The sequence below is a fragment of the Neovison vison genome, chromosome 1 (genome assembly GCF_020171115.1).
Source record: "Neovison vison isolate M4711 chromosome 1, ASM_NN_V1, whole genome shotgun sequence".
Classification (NCBI taxonomy): Eukaryota; Metazoa; Chordata; class Mammalia; order Carnivora; family Mustelidae; genus Neogale; species Neogale vison.
Window position 1 is genome coordinate 147,823,333 of NC_058091.1, and position 18,246 is coordinate 147,841,578.

General features: G+C 42.2%; 2 non-coding genes across 2 annotated transcripts; both read left to right on the plus strand.

Moving 5' to 3' along the window:
* The first annotated feature begins 548 nt into the window (after positions 1-548).
* TRNAP-CGG lies at positions 549-620 on the plus strand. The gene has a single exon. It is a non-coding gene; the product is annotated as a tRNA-Pro (tRNA).
* Positions 621-6,560: 5,940 nt separating this feature from the next.
* On the plus strand, positions 6,561-6,642 carry TRNAS-GCU. The gene has a single exon. It is a non-coding gene; the product is annotated as a tRNA-Ser (tRNA).
* Positions 6,643-18,246: the final 11,604 nt, after the last annotated feature.

Consider the following 18,246-nt stretch of genomic DNA (forward strand, 5'->3'; position numbering starts at 1 on the left):
AATAAACTCACCTAATACAAACTTCTTTTGCCCCTGAAAAAAATTGATGTTATGTAATCGAATCAGCAGAATTTAGAGATTCAGAGTGTTCTTAAAATTTGCAGAGATTCTGGTAGCTGCAAAGACTTCTTGTTAGAGCAAATGGTTTCCCAATCCCTTCAGAAATAGTAATAGCCAGCTTTTAAAAAGGATAATAGTGAGAAGAGGAAAACTCCAAAACATGAATTTTTCTAACTGAATTTAATTAAAAGCTAAATGAAAACAAGATCAGTTACGTAGAGTAGTTTAGCAAAGTAGAACAAAGGAAAAAGAAAATGTCCAAATTTCCTTCAGGTAACCGGTCTTTCTTAGAACCAAGTGATATCACGGTGTTTTAAGCAATCAACAAACCGTGCACACAAACAACTGTTCCAGCTGTCTCATTTATGCAAGCGATTGGTGGGGAATTACACCTTCTCAGGAAACAAAATTATTTTAAGCAAAGTAAAACGGAGAATTTTATTCTATTTCTTCTTATACCAAAATATGGAAGGCTTTTGCACGTAGGCGGCTCGTTGGTCTAGGGGTATGATTCTCGCTTCGGGTGCGAGAGGTCCCGGGTTCAAATCCCGGACGAGCCCGCTTCCTTTTCAGCCAATTGGATTTACAGAATCAAGGAAGAAATTTAAAAAAGTATTTTCCCAAATATTCTTGCCAAAAACACTGGGCTTTCACCATATGCACAAAGGCACCGCCATGGGAAGAGCACCGCACGCACCCCGGCATCTCCTGGGCGGCGAGACACCTGCCGCAGAGCCTCCGCGCCGGCGTCCTAGCGCATCCCTTCTCAGGGAGGAAGGTCGGGGGTGTGGCCGGCGAGCGCGCACGCGCATGCGCACACCTGACGCGGGGGAAGGCGCGAGGGTCGGCGCCCGGCCGGATCTTCCTTCCGGGAGCCGGGCCGGAAGTGGGGTTGCCGCGGGGAACGTTGTCGGGCTAGCGTCCGCTGCGGCCCCAGGCACGGTGCCCGCTCGCGCTGCGGTCCGCGGCTGGGAGAGCCCGCCTCTCTGCCTCTCTCTCTCTCTGTTTTCCCCTCCCTCTCTCTCTCTCCCTGCGCCGCACCGGTGGGCGCTCGTTCTTTTGCTCCTCGGCGAATGAATGTTCAGCGGCTGCCGCGTGTCAGCCTGTGCCCCGTGCTAGGGACGTGGGAGTGGGCGAGGAATAATAAAGCTTTCGTTTCTGCGGAATTTAGTATCACAAGAAACTAAATAGTTACCATTTTCATGCGTCCTAGGAAGGAAGGACAGACTTCCATAAACGCCGGGAGAACCAGGGATTGCCGGCCAGGGTTTGTACATCCGAGATTAAAACCACAGGGGACTCCCTGCCCCGTGCCCGAGACTGACCAGTACTGTCCCCTCCCCCCCCAGAAAAAGCCCTCACTTAGGAATTGTTGAAAATGCTCAGGTAAAGGCACGAATACAAATTTTAAAGGAAAAAAAAAAGATGGAGAGGAAGGTATTAATCCAGTTACTCTGTTCATGCCAGCTAAATTAAGATACTTCCTTAGAAATAACTGCTGTTTTGTGACCAACACAGAGTGGACACACACACATACACACACACACACACACAAAGCACTGCAATTTCTTTCAAAGCTCAACTGGCCCAGCTCATTTTAGTATTCTGAAAGTGTGTGACCTTTTCTACCTTTCCTTGTTTTGGTCAATTGTGGAGACTTAATTAGCATTGAAGATGTAGGTCCTTATTCAGAAGTTGTAATAATATATTGTCTCTTTTTCTACATGAATTATGAATTTATAATTTATTTGGAAGCACAATTTTCTAACTTAAAGTAGATGGTGTCACTCATTAAGTTTGAAATTCAAAAGGAACTTCCCTCAAACTTTGTCCTTCAAGAATTTTCTTAGGAGGCAGGAAGTCAGTTTTATGTCATCTAAGCCAGAGACTGAATAATCCTTCTTCAAGACATTTTATTATCCCAAGAAGGAGAAGCTAAAGATACTGTCTTATAGTAAATGGCACAGGCAAGCGCACATTCAATAAATTGGACTCATAATCTCAGTTTCCAGTTATTTTTAGGGCAGCAACCAAAGATCACTAGACATCTACAGTAAGTGTCTAACATGAAAGAGATTAAAGTGAACTAAAAAAATAAAGGAAAATATTTTGCAGAGAGAAGAAAACTTCTCAGGAAACTTATTACAGAGAGAAAGAATGCTGTACAAAACAACTTAATTACAAAAAAGCCTCTTCACACTAAAATTGTGAGACTAGAAATGAAAAACTTAATGGAATAACTGGAATTAATGTGAAGGACATCTTCCAGAATATGGAGTAAAAATATAAAGGGAAACTCCAGCAGTCATGCTGCCTAGTACATACCCAAGTGAGTTGAAACTTACGACTACACAAAAACCTGCACACAAATGCTTATAGCAGCTTTATTCATAATTGTGAAAACTTGGAACCAGCCAAAATGTCCTTCATTAAATGATTGGATGGGGTGGACCACTAGGTGGTTCAACGGTTAAGCGTCCAACTCTTGGTTTGGGCTCAGGGCATAATTTCAGAGTCCTGGGATTGAGTCCTGAGTCAGGCTCTGAGCACAGTGTAGAGTCTGGGTGAGAATCTCTCTCCATCTACCTACACTCCTCCCCCTGTCTCTCTCTACCTCTCTATTTCTCTAAAATCTATCTCTCTAAAATAAATAAATAAAATCTTAAAAAATATGAATGGATAAGCAAACTGGTACATCCATGCAATGGAATATTATTTAGTGAGAAAAAGAAATAAGCTATCAAGCCAAAAAAAGACATGAAAGAATCTTAAAATCATAATGTTAAGTGAAAAAAAAAAAACTACTCTGAAAAGGGTAGGGAGAGATATAGGAATAAAGAGATGGAGCACAGGCCAGTGAAATTATTCTGTATCATACAGTAATGATGGGCACATGCCATTACATCTTTGTCAAAACCCATAGAATCTGCAACACAAACATCAGAATCACAAAAAACTGTGAGGCTTAATGCAAATTATGGATTTTAGTTTCATTGGTTCATCAGTTGTAACAAATGTAACACAATAATGTAAGATGTAAATAATACGAGAAGCTGTAGAAGAAGGGAGAGGGTATGTGGGAACTCTGTACTTTCCTAAACATTTTTCTGTAAATCTAGAGCTGGCTTTAAAAAATAAGTCTATTAAAAAAATAAGAGTGCAAATAGTAAGGGGAAAAAAGTGGGGCAGAGAAGAAAGAAAGAAAAAAGAAGAAGAAACATCTTGGAGGCTTAAAATCCGAGCCAAAAGAAATCTCAGGAAAAAAAGATTGAAAATAGAGAACGCATATATGAGAAAATCAACAACAAAAAAGTAAAGCTAATTTTCCAAGCTGAAATATATGATTTTCCAAATTTAATGAAATAATAGAGCTCTCAGAACAATGAATAAAAATAGAAACATATGATGGCTTACCTTTCAGACATTTAGGAACACTGGGGACAGAGAAATTATCCTGGAAGAGAGAAAAGCTAATTACAAATGAAGTATCAATAATTAGAATGACTTCTTAATTCTCAAATGAATTAGGAAATACTCCCCAACCCAGCATTCCATACCCAACAACATTTAATCAAATGTTAGAGAAACATAAAAGATATTCTCCAATGCCCAAATACTTAAAACCCTTATTTCCAATGAACTCTTTTCCACGAAGCTACTCTACAATGCAGAGAAGCTTTTGTCCCACCAAAGGAGGAGGCAAATTAAGATAGAAAAAGACTTAAGATATGGGATATCTACCACCAGTGGCAGGGGAAGAAAATGTACAGGATCATGATGAAAACTGTACAGCAACTTCAGAAAGCTTTAATTTCTTTCCCCTTTTTTGGGCAAAACTTACATGGTTATTTGTGGCAACTTGGAAAAAACAATTCTCATGTTCAGGAAAGGTGACTCCTTTTTGTGTAATGGGTAATCAATAGAAAATACTAAACTTAAAAAAATCAATAAGTAGAAATAAAAGCATGTGTATTAGAATATAATTTTGACTTTGTAATAAAGACCCCAACATGCTGTAGCTTAAAGGAAGCAGATGTTACTCATCTCTCACATACTTTTCTGAAGGTATAGTCAATCCCAGGGGGGTGCTTTGGCCCCATGGTGTTGGTTCCAGTATTCTACCTCACGGCTCCCTCCTTCCTATGGTGTTGCTTTGTATGTCATGGACCTTCATTCTTATGGTGTTGCCTTGTCCAGCAAGCAACAAGAGTAGGAAGAGAGAAGTGGATCATATTTCTTTCCTCTTCTGGGCATAACCTGCAAGTTTCACAAACCATTATTCTCAAATGCACTAGTGTAGAAACCGGTCACTGTGGCCACGCTTAACTCTTAAAGAAAGTTGTGCATTGTATTTTTCTCATGGGTAGCTGTGAGCCCTAAAATGTCCATTTCTTGGAAGAAAGGAACAAACACTGATGGACAACTAGCCCTCTCTGCCATAGCATGAGATTTGGAGATAGGATGCTCGTAAAAACAAAACAACACAAACAAAAAGCCAAATGGCTGAAAACCTTTGCCTCTCTTAAGGGGGAATAAGAGGAAGAAGATCACTTCTTCATGTACACGTATTTTTGAAGTACTTAAAATTTTAAAACATGTGCGGTTAACTTTGATCCAAAAAATGTTAATTAAAAAAAATAAGCTTTGAGCTGAGAACCAAGGTATGGATAAAACAATAAAAATAAAAAAAAATCTATCCAGGTTCAAATGAGGAAGGGCAAGAGCTCCCCATGAGGGAAAAGGTCTTATTGGAAAGACAAAAAATAGATCCTTCTTGACACAAAAATCAGGAATTGGGGGTACCTTGTGGCTCAGTCACTTAAGCAGCTGCCTTCAGCTCTGGTCGTGATCTCAGAGTCCCGGGATGGAGTCCGCCTGGGGGGACCCACTCAGTGGGGAGTCTGCTTCTCCCTCTCCCTCTGACCCTTTTCCCTGCTTGTGCTCTCTCTGTCCCAAATAAATGGATAAAATCTTAAACAAAAAAATCAGTAATTGGATGAGTGTGGAAAACAAGGTAGAGGGCAGTGGGTGAAGCTGAGCCTGAAGATCTACGCAGGTCAATCGGCAAGCACTAAAATAGAAGGATTTTTTTTCAAGTAAGAAGAGAGAATGGTTCTTTGATCCGCTCCTGCAGGATTTCGCCCATGTTCCCTGTTGTTCATCCATGATTCATCTGCTTGGGCTTCAGGGAAAAAATCTTCATGGCCACCTTCCTTCTCAGATTTATGGATGCTCCCTGCTCGGTCAGTCACTCAAATGCTCCAGCGCCAGCCACAGAGATTCTTCACGTTTGTCTAGATCCCGCGAGCCTCCTGCCTTTGCTCAGGCCCCTTCCTCAGGACACCCCTCTCTTGGCCCCTTCTAGGAAACTTCCTCTGCCAGACCCATCTTTAAAGATTTTTTTTTTTTAAGATTTTTATTTATTTATTTGACAGAGAGAAATCACAAGTAGATGGAGAGGCAGGCAGAGAGAGAGAGAGAGGGAAGCAGGCTCCCTGAGCAGAGAGACTGTTGCGGGACTTGATCCCAGGTCCCTGAGATCATGACCTGAGCTGAAGGCAGCGGCTTAACCCACTGAGCCACCCAGGCGCCCCCAGACCCACCTTTAACATGACCTTTTTTCCCCAGGCATTTATGATTCATTCTGATTAGTCAGAATTCAGCCCTACCCATGTTCATTTATGTGCGTTTTATTCATTCCGTGAAACAAGTCAAAAATCTTTTAAAATGCAGTTGAAATAGTCCTCCCGCCATCCTTTCCCCCAAATAATTTTCTCGCCGGCAGTGAATCTTTTAACATATTTAGCACCGCATTTCTGGAAAATCGAATGGAAGTTGGGCAACCTGCCCCAATAAAATCACCCAAGAGGCACAGAGGTATCTGGGGGGACAGCAGAACCCACCGTTGCTCTGAGGCGGAGAAAAGAGCCCCACGAGTTAAGGGGTCTTCTCTGCGCACTGTCACCAGGCAGCGTCGAGGCGGTGAGGACACGGAGTAGACACGCAGCACGGCCGCGCTCGGACCCGTCGTCTAACCTCCCAGACTAAGTTACCACGAATCCCCGGTCCCGAGTCGCCAGGACCCTGAGGTGGGCCCCTGGGACACCGGCTCCGGGAGCGCGTCTGCGCGCGGGGGGCTCAGGCCGCGCCCTGGGAGCGCAGGTGCCGACCGCCCCCGGGTTCCCGCGCAGCCGGGCCACGCCCACCGCCTGCGCGCATGCGCCCCCAGGGGCCTGGCTACCCGCGCCGGGGAGTCTGACCCCCGACAAGGTGCTGCTGCTGTCGCCTCTCGACACTTGTCTTGACTCCTGGGAGCGCTAATCCCGTCTTTTCCCCATGGCGAGTTTTCCAGTCCACTTCTTGGTCGGCTTGTATGGGAGCAGGCCATGCCCATGTCCCCCGGACGTCCCCAAGCCACCTCCTGCACTTCCATCCAAGACAGCCAGGAGCTCCCGAGTGTCAACTCTGGAATAAGGTACTTAGAAAGCTCGGCGCGCCGTGACGAGGTGGCCGAGTGGTTAAGGCGATGGACTGCTAATCCATTGTGCTCTGCACGCGTGGGTTCGAATCCCACCTTCGTCGACTAGCTATTTTAGTAAGGACGAGCGGGAAGAAATACATCCCATTAAAGTCCATTTCCCGGGAAAGTTGACTTCGCGGTTCCCTCCCTTCCCTACTTTCAGACTCTCACTATGGTAAACTGGATTCTCCCCTTTATGGTTGTTCGAGTGCTGATTGTCTAGGTGCGCGCTTTTATGTGATTAATCGAGTCCCTTCTGGTCTGCTTCCTTTCTGGGGCCTGCGAAAGGAGGGGGTGGAGCGGGGGAAGGAGGAGAGAAAGTGAAAGTTAGATGAGGCTGAAAAAAATGTCTCTAGAAATCCCAGATCTTGCCCTTTATTAACGCGCGGAGGCTATATTGTTCTACCTCTTATATGTAGATCTACAATTCACCTGGACTAATATTTATTTTTAGTGGGAGGAAAAATCAATTGGAATATCTATTTATTGATCTATCATTGATCTATAGATAAAGATATTCATTTTCGTATTCAAACACCACTGTCTAAAAGCCTTACCTTAGCCCCCCCCCCCCCCGCCTTTGCTCTACAAAATCACCTTTGCTATTTATATCAAATGTCCGTGTGTGTGGTGCTTTTCAGGTTCCTACTCTCTTCATCTGCCTAGTTTACAATAACCCACTGTCCTATGTACTATAACTTTGTGATAAGTCTTGACCCCTTGTTCCTATTCAAGATTGGCCGGTTCTCAATAGTCTTTTTGTATTTCCTTAAATATTTTAGAATCATTTTGTAAATTTCTGCCCCAGAAAAGGGAAGGCTGGTGTAATTTTGTTTGAATCCGTAGATCAACTTGAATATAATAGACATTAGCTATTGAAATTGGATCATGCGTATTATACCCTTCGATTGTCTTCTCTATCTCAATAGTGTCTTATATGATTTTTCTTCATGGAAATATAGGCCATAGATTATGTTAGATATTTGTATTTAAGTATCTGAATTATGCTATTAAATATGGTATATATAAATATGCTATGACATATGCTATTATTTTTGAAAATTTGTTTATTAATTCATTTAAATACAGTTTATTTTTATATGCTAGTCATAGAAAGGCTGATATTTCTTCATTGTGTGGATGTGGATTTGAGGAGAAGCAGGCCTGCAGTCAGAAATGTCATGTTAGGAAATGCTGACACCACCCCCCCCCAGGGGATGAGGATACGCATGTGTTTTGAGGTCGTCAGCTCGGTGTTCACTGCGCTCTCCCATACTAGCAGTGCCAAGAGGAGCATAGCCCAGCATTTCACCACCACACCAGTGCACACAATTCTAGGGAAAGAAATAGCTGGGTGGGGAATTTGAAACTGAGATGGGACATTTGTTTTTGAGAGAGAAAATAGTCTACTGAAAGGCCCTCTCAGTAAGCTTGAGAACATTCTGGACAGGAGTCGACCCTGAGTTAATTTCTGGCACTGTGAGGGAGGTGAGTGCTGAGGAGGGAAGATCATTGCTCCTTACAGTGAAGGAACCACCTTTGCTTTACACCTGTGAGCTTTATTTTGAATAAATCTGTTGGCACCATTATAGAGAAGTCTCTCCACCTCAAAGACTCAATCATCCACTCACTAGGTAAAGTTTCCTGTGATACATGCACTTTACTGCAGTTATAAAACTGATTAAGAAGTATTAATGAGTTCACTGAATGTTGATGATATAAAGGTAGATGACATGAACCTTCTATCTGAATTCTTGGACTTACATTGCTCCGCAGCAGGAACACATAGCATCCTTCTTGGAGATGTTCTTATTCCCCAAAGCTCATTGCAAACTTCTTGGATCTTCAGCAGAAGATCCAAAACAAACCTAAGGAGTTGCTGCCTCTGGCCCTTCTGCTTTTTCAAGTTAGGGCTGAGGCTTCTGCAGCCCCACCAGGCTTGCCCTCTCATGAATGAGGGATCTATAGCAGCGGTTCTCACTCACGGGTTACTTTTCCCCATCGGGACATTCAGCAACGTCTGGAGACATTTTTGGTTGTTACAACTAGAGAGGAACCCTCTGGTGGGTAAAGGCCAGGAATGCTGCCAGTGAACAGGACTGCCTCCAACATCAAATAATTTGACAGCACAAAGTGCTATTAGTATCAAAGTTGAGAAATCTTGACATGTGGTAGATATATTAATATAATGCACACATGTGTATAATAATATAATTCTATGTGTGCATATATATATATGTAAAGTAAGAAATGTACATTAAATGGTCACAACTTGACTGTGTCTCTTAGATCAATACCCAAGTCCTTATGTCAGTGCTCGAAACCCTCCATGCTCTTAACTCAATACTCCCCAGAGTGAAGCTTCGATCTCTCTCACCCGTGTCCTATGATTTCCTACCTAACCCATTTCTCAGGATGTTTGTGCAATCTGGACTGCTCCTTTTGCCTTGATGGAGTTATATTTTTTCAAAGACCACTTCCAGATTTACCCTCTGTAGAATGATTATGGAGAAAAGGGACTGATTATTTACTTCTCAACTTTGAGTGGTTCTACATTCTGTAATGTGTGGCGCTTCATTATGGAACCAGCTGATTAGACATCTGTTCAAGTGCACTGCTTTGGGTGATATTTCTTCAACAAGCCCATTCCCCACTCACCTGGGTACAGTTAATCTGCTTCTATCAAATATATATGAAATGTGTAGAAACCTTCCTAGCTTACTAGACCACTGAAGAGTCATGGTAATTTGTTCTCAATGCAGTATCTTCTGATAACATGAAAGCTTCTCCAGAGATTTCTTCCTTCAAGCAGAAAATATGCCAATTAAAATGAGCTGTATGCTGACACTCTGCAGTGTCTTCCTGCCCTTCTGCTATCCTCAGCTCGGTAGTTAATGCCTACCACCGTGTCAAAGATTAAGACACCTCATGATAAGTTCTCAGAGACCCTTGTAATTCTTTAGGCACATATGAGAATTATAGTTAAATATTCCCAGCCATTTGTTTAATATCCATCCCCCATAATATGTGTCTCCCTTTCTCCTTAAGGGCCTGCATCGTGTCCCACTCTATAGAGTGTCTGTGCTATCAAGACTGGTACATAATGGACTTCTAAAGAAATAGTAAATGAAAAAGTTACTTCCAGAATAGAATTTTTGTGTACTGAGTCTGGGTACATCTGTACATGGGTCTAGGTCTGGGGTCTTGTCAAGTTCAAAGAGCAGAAACAGCCCTTGTATATAGTCCTTGAATAGCAAAACCCAGAAATCCAGGAGCTTGCACCCCTCATGGCATTTGTGAGGTTCACGTGATGGCAAATCTAGAGCCAGAGTTAATGACTTCTGAACACACTGATTCTGAAAAGCTACACATTCATGACAGGACAAAACACGGATACTGCTACACAGTGTTACCCAGATACAAATCAGGCATTCATCTAATCAAGGACCCGTATGGTGGTTGCCACTGATAAAATGATGGAGGCACACAATGACGCTGCGAGATAGCAACAGACAGGCACAAAACAGCATATCTCATCCACTCCGGTGTTAATGTCCTGCATCATCACTAAGCGGTTCTCCCAGATGTGGGTCTGGGCTGGGCAATCTTGGGCACAGTGAGGTGACCCAGAACAGCCCTAAGGAAGTCCTTTCTGGTAGGTGATACAGACCGTGACCCCATAGACCCTAACACAGACACAAAGTCATGCTGTTGAGACGCAACTTGAACCATACACAGTACTACTGAAAGACAGAAACACACAGACCCAGAGTGGTACAGGGACAGAGGAACCCCCACAGACACACACGTGAGAAACAGATGTAGGAGCAAACAGACACGATCACACCCACACACATTAAATAAGGCATGGAGGTCTAAGAGGGGCCAGACATGGTGAGAAGCACTTCCGAATCAAATGTGGGTCACATTCCCATTAAAAAAAAATCTGATACAATTATGATCTCCATTTAAAATTTAATAAATCCGGGCACAGAGAACTTAAACTGTCCCAAGGTCACTAGCTGATAAATGTGCTTGCATGTTTAGGATTTTTACCTGTTTGGTCTGCCTTATCCTCTGTTCTAAACTCTCCCTTTCCCTGAGGCTCTCATGAGGCTGGTCCCTCCTCCTCCTCAAGGATCAGGTCTAAGAGGCCTTCCAAGACCCCATATTTAAAAATCCAACGTTGCCTTGCTTTGTTGTCTCCAAGAACCCAGGAGTATTTGAAATTACTGTGTATCCTTTTCTTGTGTATGTAGCTGGCTGTCTTACATGGGCTGGTGAAATTCCTGCCTTACTTTGATTAGCTTTGTCATGGAAAATCCAATCAAAGGAGAGAGTAGTCAAGATGGGTGTGGCAGGATGTGGGTAAAAGGTGTGATCTCACCTGCTCCAATAAAATGGCAGCTTGGCCCCAGAGTCCTTTACATGTAGCTCACAGTCTTCAGAGTTGGATGCCTGAAGGGAGCTCCTCAGTGTAAGAAGTGAGTTTTAATCCTTGCATTCTTTCTATACTTCATTAGAACTCAACTTCAGTGAGTAATATGTGTTTACCATTGGTGGCATTTATTTTTTAAAAATAAACACAATAAGTAGATGATCTGGAAGTACAGGAATTATCTCATACCATTCCTTTGCTAATGGAATTCTTCTACCCCTTCAACCTTGAGCAAATTTTAGAGAAAACATTAATAATAGGGGAGTCTCCTTAAAAATATAAATGGCTCTGCCACGTCGTAGAACCATTTAAAGTTAGGTTGAGTGTTATTTGTTGACATGGGTTAAAATCAAAATCACAGAAACATGGGCTATATTTCATGGATCTCAAAATCTTATGAGGCAGTGACATAGTGAGCAAAAAGGATATAAAGAATGCTTAATTGCATGTAGAGATAAATACTACTTAATTCAATAAAAAGAAAATCGACCCTTTTTCAAAACATTTTTGGAATGGAATATATAGCCTGCCTTTGCTCAATGTTATCAATCATACTTAAACTTGCAACTCCAGTTGGCTTTTTTTTTAACTCCTCAATTTTGGTTTAAGCACTGAACTCTCATCCTGCCACATAATGGGCATTATGCAAAGGACTGAAAGAATCCCAAATAGTTATAGGACACTTAAACTTTCTTGATGGTATAACCTCGTTGCTCTGTATATCTCCATAATATAATGGTGAAACATATTGGGTCTTCATCCACAGTTCCTGTAAATGCTTCAGAGCCATAAAAATGAAATGGGTGTCTTGTTATTAGTGAAGGGGATGTTTGGATCCCACCCTAGGACAGGGCTGGTTGCCAGGAGGACCAACCATGTGATTAGAGGGTTGAAAATTTCAGTCCTAACCCCCACCTCTGGGAGAGGAGTGCGGTTGGAAGTTGAATCAGCCAATGGCCAGTGACTTAGTCAGTCATCTGTGCAACGAAACCTCCATGAAAACCTAAAAGGACTGGGTTTAAAGAGCTTCTAGGCTGGTGAACGTGTGGAGATGCAGAGTTGCGGTGTGACACAGATACTCCTTGCTCTTTCTCTACACCTTGCCCTATGCATCTCTTCATCTGGCTGTTGATTTATATCCTTTATCACATCCTTTAATAAACTGGTAATGTTGTTTCCCTGTGTTCTGTGAGCCATTCTAGCAAATTAAAAGAGGAGGAGGTCCTGCGAACCTCCAGTCGGGAGCCAGTCAAAAGCACAGGTAACAGCTTGGGACTTGACTGACATCTTACAGGGGCAGTCTTATAGGGAAAGTGCAGTCAAATGCTCTACCACTGAGCTATGCCCCCTCTTATAGGGAAAGTGAAACGTGGAAAGTGCCTTTCCAAGTCTTGACAGTTTTTTTTTTTTTTTTATGGGTTTCATTATCTTTACTCGGTTAGGGAGTGTTTTTGTTTGTTTGCTTGTTTTTTAATTTTTTGGAAAACAAGCTCTTTGCCACTGATTAAATTGAGGAGAAACGAGCCCTTTAAAATATCATCATTCAATCTGTGACTGTAATATAGAGAGAAATAAAACTGATGTTTGTACATCATTTTGTATCCAGCAACCTCTCTAAATTAATTAATTCAAATATTCTCTCTAGTGTTATGTATACATTTTATGCATATGTTACAACATCATTTGGAAACAAGAACATTCTCAGTCCTTCTCACTTACCACAATGGTAAATTCTTCTTTGGAGTTACAGAAAAACTCAGAAAGGCATTGACTGACATGTCCTTTTCCCGTGGACTACTTCAAAATCCCTGTTTGACAATCTGCAAACAACTTCTGCTTCCCTTGTCAGACGTCTAGAGAGGGAGAACCAAGCATGGCTTCACTTGTCCTCAATGTCTTGACATCAGTCATATTTGAAGGATCTGGACCTGGGGAGGCTGGTGGCTGAGATCCAGGGAGGATGCTGGTGACCAGCCTGGTCTCCTGGATGCTGAACGTGAGTCCCCCATCCCTAACAGGGAGAGGCAACTTCCATTATTTTTGCCCAGGTGGGGAGGGATCATTGTTTTAACTTAAAGGGCCTGGTGAATGTTGAGAGAAGCTGCAAGATAAATATTTATCCATTTATCCATTTATCCATTGCCTCTCGAGATGACATGTGGAGTTATAGCTCACTACATTTCTCTGTGTGAGAGATGGTCAGTCACCTAAAAATGGGGGGTGGCGGACAGCTAAGATTATCAGCATCACACTCATAGCAAGTCAACCCCTGCTCCCTCCTCTAGACTGGGAACTTGTAGCTGGAGAAGGGTTTGGAAATGGGAGAGACTAGGGTCCTGGCTATGATGTTTGAGCCTATTCTGTGTGTAAGTTCTTAATGTTGGCAGGTTTAATCGTGGTGTTAGTGTCTGCCTCAGTGAGTCTGGTTGATTTGGCAGAACAATTCAATTTGGGACCTCGTGTGTGTGTGTGTGTGTGTGTGTGTGTGACATTAGTCACTTTTTTTTTTTTTTTTTTTTAGCAGTGGTAGTGTATTATGCTGTAGTAGGAAACCAACATGTTTGACTACCAGCTGCACATTCGTTTCCATGACTTAGTAGAATTCTGGTGCACAAATAGACCGCATCTTTTAGCCATCTCGTGCTGATGAACATTAGACAATTTCCACATTTTGGCGAATACAAAGAGGGCTGTTGTGAGCACTGGTGTATGAGTCTTCGTACGGTGCAAGGCAGTACAGTATGCCCTCCAGTACAGTATGCCCTCACAGAATGTGCCACTTTGGCACATCAATTATTTCGAACAAAGTTACTTGAGAACAGGCTGGTATAAGAAGAACTTTGACCCTCATTTCCCCTCCCCGGAAAGCAGGAAATAAATCTTCCATGTGAAAGGTGCCCTCCCTGTCCAAGGAGGCTAGAAGACCTCTTTCTCATCAGAGGTGGGAATTTAGGCCCAAAGAGGCTGTATAAACAAATCTTGGTACTTCACTAATTTACTACCGCACGTCCGGCTCGCCTTGTCAGTTCTTTACAAATGCATTGTTTCTCTGTCTCCCAAGGACAGAAGCTGCCTGCTTAGCTCATGTCTCTGAGTCATGTTTCCATGGGGCCCCTGCACCTATGAAGCCGAATCTGTTCTTTTCCTATTACTCTGTCTTATGTCAGTTTAATTATTAGACCAGCCGAAGGACCCAGAAGGGAAGAAGGGAGGATCTTTCCACGCCTACCATGATCATGTATTTGATTTTCTTTTGAGTAAAAACCTGGGAGTGCAATAGCTGAATCATATTGTAGATTATATGATTAACTTCCTCAGAATCTGTCAAATTATTTTCCATCGACAGCAGAAGTTTACTAGGAGAGTTCTTGTTCCCTCATTTCCTCTCCAACACTTAGCATGATTCTTTTTTTAACTTGGCTTTTCTAGTAAGTGTGTAGTGGTCTTTGGTTGTGGTTTTAATTTGAATTTCCCTAATGGCTAGCAATTCTCAACATCTTTTCCTATAGTTATTTGGTAAGCACATACTTTCTTATGGAGTGTCTGTTCATATCTTTTGCCCATTTATCTAATTGGATCCCTTATTCTCCCAGTGTTGAATGTTAAGCACACTATAAATACAGTCCTTTGTCAAGTAAGTGACTCTGCAAAGATCTGACCCAGTTTGTGACTTGACTTTGGATTCTCTTGTCCTTTGAAGGGCAGAATTTTTTAATGTTAAAGAAGCCCAATTTATCAATTTGTTCCTTTTTGGATTGTTTCTCTGTTGTCATAGCTAAGAAGTCTTTGCCTAATCTGAGGTCACAAAACTTTCCCCTATATTTCCTTCTAGGAGTTTTGTGGTTTTCATTTTATAGTTAAGTCTATGATACATTTTGAGGTCATTTTTGCAAATTATGGGCCCAAGTTGTCTTTTCTCTTCTTTTTTTTGCTTGTGGATATTCAGTTTTTCCAATTATTAGAAAGACTATCCTTTCTCTACCAATTTGCCTTTAGGCCTCTTTCAAAACTCGGTCGTTCATATGCGATAGTTTATTCTTATGCTCTGTTATGTTCATTGGCCTATTTGCCTATCTTACTTTCTATAATAATTCTTTGAAATCAGTAGTTGATAGCCACTCATCTTTGTTCTTTTTGAGTTGCTTTGGCTATCCTAGATCCTTATCATTTCCATGCAAATCTTAGAATCATATTGTAAATTTTTACAAAGAAAGCTTCTGAGTTTTGATTGGGCTTTTTAAATTTACAGATCAGTTGGGGGATAACTGACAGGTTAACAATATGAGTCTTCTGACTTCTGAATGAACTTTATCTTCACATTGAGTTGTCCTCTTTAACTTCTCCCAAAAATATTTTTGTATTTTCAGGCACAGGTGGTTAATATCTTTTGGCAAATTTATCTCAAAACATTTCATGTTTTTATCATATTATAAAGGAAATTTTAAAAAATGTCTATTTCTGATGGTATTGGGCTAAAAATATACTGATATGTATATAGTCACCTGATTTGTGACGGACAAGTGGGCGTGTGGACTGGGCAAAGGGTTGTCTTTTAATAAATTGTGTTGGGTCAACCATATGTCTATATGGAAATACCCATATGGAAAAAACTCGTAAAAATCAACAAATAAATGTTAAATAACCCAATAGAAAATACTCAAAGGTATGAATAACATGCTCCACTTAATGATGTTCAAGGTACAGGAAGCATATGAAAAGGTATATAACATCATTACTCAGAAAGGAACCAAAAATTCAAATTAAAATAACAAAATATCACTGCACATCTTCTCAGAAGGACAAAAATCAACAAGCCTGACAATATAAAGGCAAAGATAGGAAGCAATTAAAATCATTTTATACTGCTCATGCTGAATTGCTTTCTCTATTTTGGAAAAATATTTGTCGGTATTTATGAAAAGTAAATATATGACTACCTTACAAACTGTCAATTCTACTCCTAAAATTATATACCTGAAGTTCACGAATGCATAAGTTCACCAAAAGACATATGCAAAAATATTCATAGAGTTTATAATAGCCCCCAAAACTAAAAGCAACTGAAAAGCAACCAAGGACATTAAACTTTAAAGTGTTAGCATTTCCTGAAATTGTCTTGTAAGCATTCTTAAAGTACAAATTAACACATTAGCCCTAATAAAATGTCACCATAACTTCTATGCCATTAGGAGTCAATCAAATACTTTAATGTGTATTTTTTTAAGATCTTATTTATTTATTTGATAGAGAGAGATCACAAGTAGGCAGAGAGGCAGGCAGAGAGAGAGGGAGAAGCAGACTCCCTGCTGAGCAGAGAGCCCGATGCCTGGTGGGGGGCTCGATCCCAGGACCCTGATGAGATCATGACCTGAGCTGAAGGCAGAGGCTCAACCCACTGAGCCACCCACTTGCCCCAACATGTGTATATTATTTTTAATCAATAAAGGAATTTTAGAATTTAAATCTACAAACTTCAAAGTATTGACTTTGTAACATAATTAATGTAAACATAAATTTAAATATATTATGGTTTGTTAATCCTCAACTTGTTAATATTTTACATCAGGTGGACTTTTTTAATCAAGCATAAAAATAAAAATATTTTAAAATGGTATTTGAATCAAATAAAGATGGAAAGCCCAACCACCATGTTACAGCACTGACCTGCCCTATTATCAGAATGGAGTAGGAGGAAACTGGCAAGGATGATTTTTGAGTTTACAAAAGTAGTTTGGAGGGTCTGGTCCTACTCCTACGGAAGAAGCCATTCTGCCTCCTCCTGGGTTGTGTTCATGAGAGCCTGAAGGACTGAGAGTGGGAAGGAATGGGAAGGAATGGGAACTCAGCACTAGCTCCCGGAGCGGGGGGCTACGGAGTTGAGGAAGGCCCTGAACACAAAACTTAATTTGTGGCCGCGGGATTATTGGAGTTAAGTCCAAGAGCACCTTTGTTCTCTTCTACTGGACTGTGAGAGCAAGGACAATGCCTCACTCCTTGTTGCTTCCCAGATGCCTGAAACAGTTCTTGACAGGCACTTCGTCAACAGTAATTGTTTATTGCACCATCAAACACTCTTTTTTTTTTTTTTTTTTTTAAGATTTTATTTATTTACTTGACAGAGAGAGCAAGTACAAGCAGGGCCAAGGGAGAGGGAGAAGCAGACTCCCTGATGAGCCAGGACACCCCGCCCACCAATGTGGGACTCGATACCACCACTCCGGGATCATGACCGGAGCCAAAGGCAGACGCTTAACTGACTGAACCGCCCATGCTCCCTGCACCATTATACACAATTACAGTTATTCTCGATTATGCAGGTGCATGTAGGTCAGGTGTGCAACTGACTAGATAAGGCAAATGAGGCTTAATACGGGGAAGGGCATCAGGCTCACTTTCAGGGGTTCCCAGTGTAGGAACAGTTTTGGCCTGGGGTTACCTTGCTCAGGTTACTAGCTAGGGCGCACCTGCAGGAAGTTTCAGCCACTCCGGTTACTAAGGAAAGCGTTCTGGGCACCTGGCAGGCTTCGTGGGCTGGGTGTCTGCCTCAGGCCCCAGTCATGGTCCCAGTGGAGTCCTAGGTTGGACTCCCTGCTCCCGGGGAGCCTACTTTAACCCTTCCTCTGCTCCTCCCCACTCTGTGCTCTCTTTGTCAAATAAATAAAATCTTTTAAAAAGTAAAAATAAAGGAAAGGGTTCCAAGCTAGGTAATGAGAAAAGCAATGGGTAGAACCGTGAGACGAACATGGCCATTGCCCATTTAAATTAAAGAGTGTGTCTTTGCCGGGGTGGAGGGTTGGGGGGGCAGGGAGGGGGGTACTTCACTTTTATGTCTTTGTATGAAGAAGTTCCAGTCGGCTACACAGGAAACGAATAAGCGTGGTTCGGTGTTACTGATGGGGAGCTGGGCGGTCGAGGACTATGCTGGGAAAAGAAGCGCTTCTCGTGTTCTTTATGGATGCGGTTAGGAAACCCTCGCAAGGACTGCCTAGTAGAAACTGCAACAGAACCAAGTTTTAGCTGCGTTGTCCCAAACGGCCAGCAGGTGGCGAGAGCGTGCGACGCCGTCCCGCAGGTGGGCCGAAAGGGGGAGACTGGGCTTCCCCTTTCGCTGTGATTTCTGTGCGTCTTCACTCCTCTGAACGAGGAATAGATTCGTTAACCTGGCCGACTCCTTAAAAAAAACTTTTTTGGGGCAGGGCGGGGTGCAGGGGAGGCAGGTGAGGCAGGG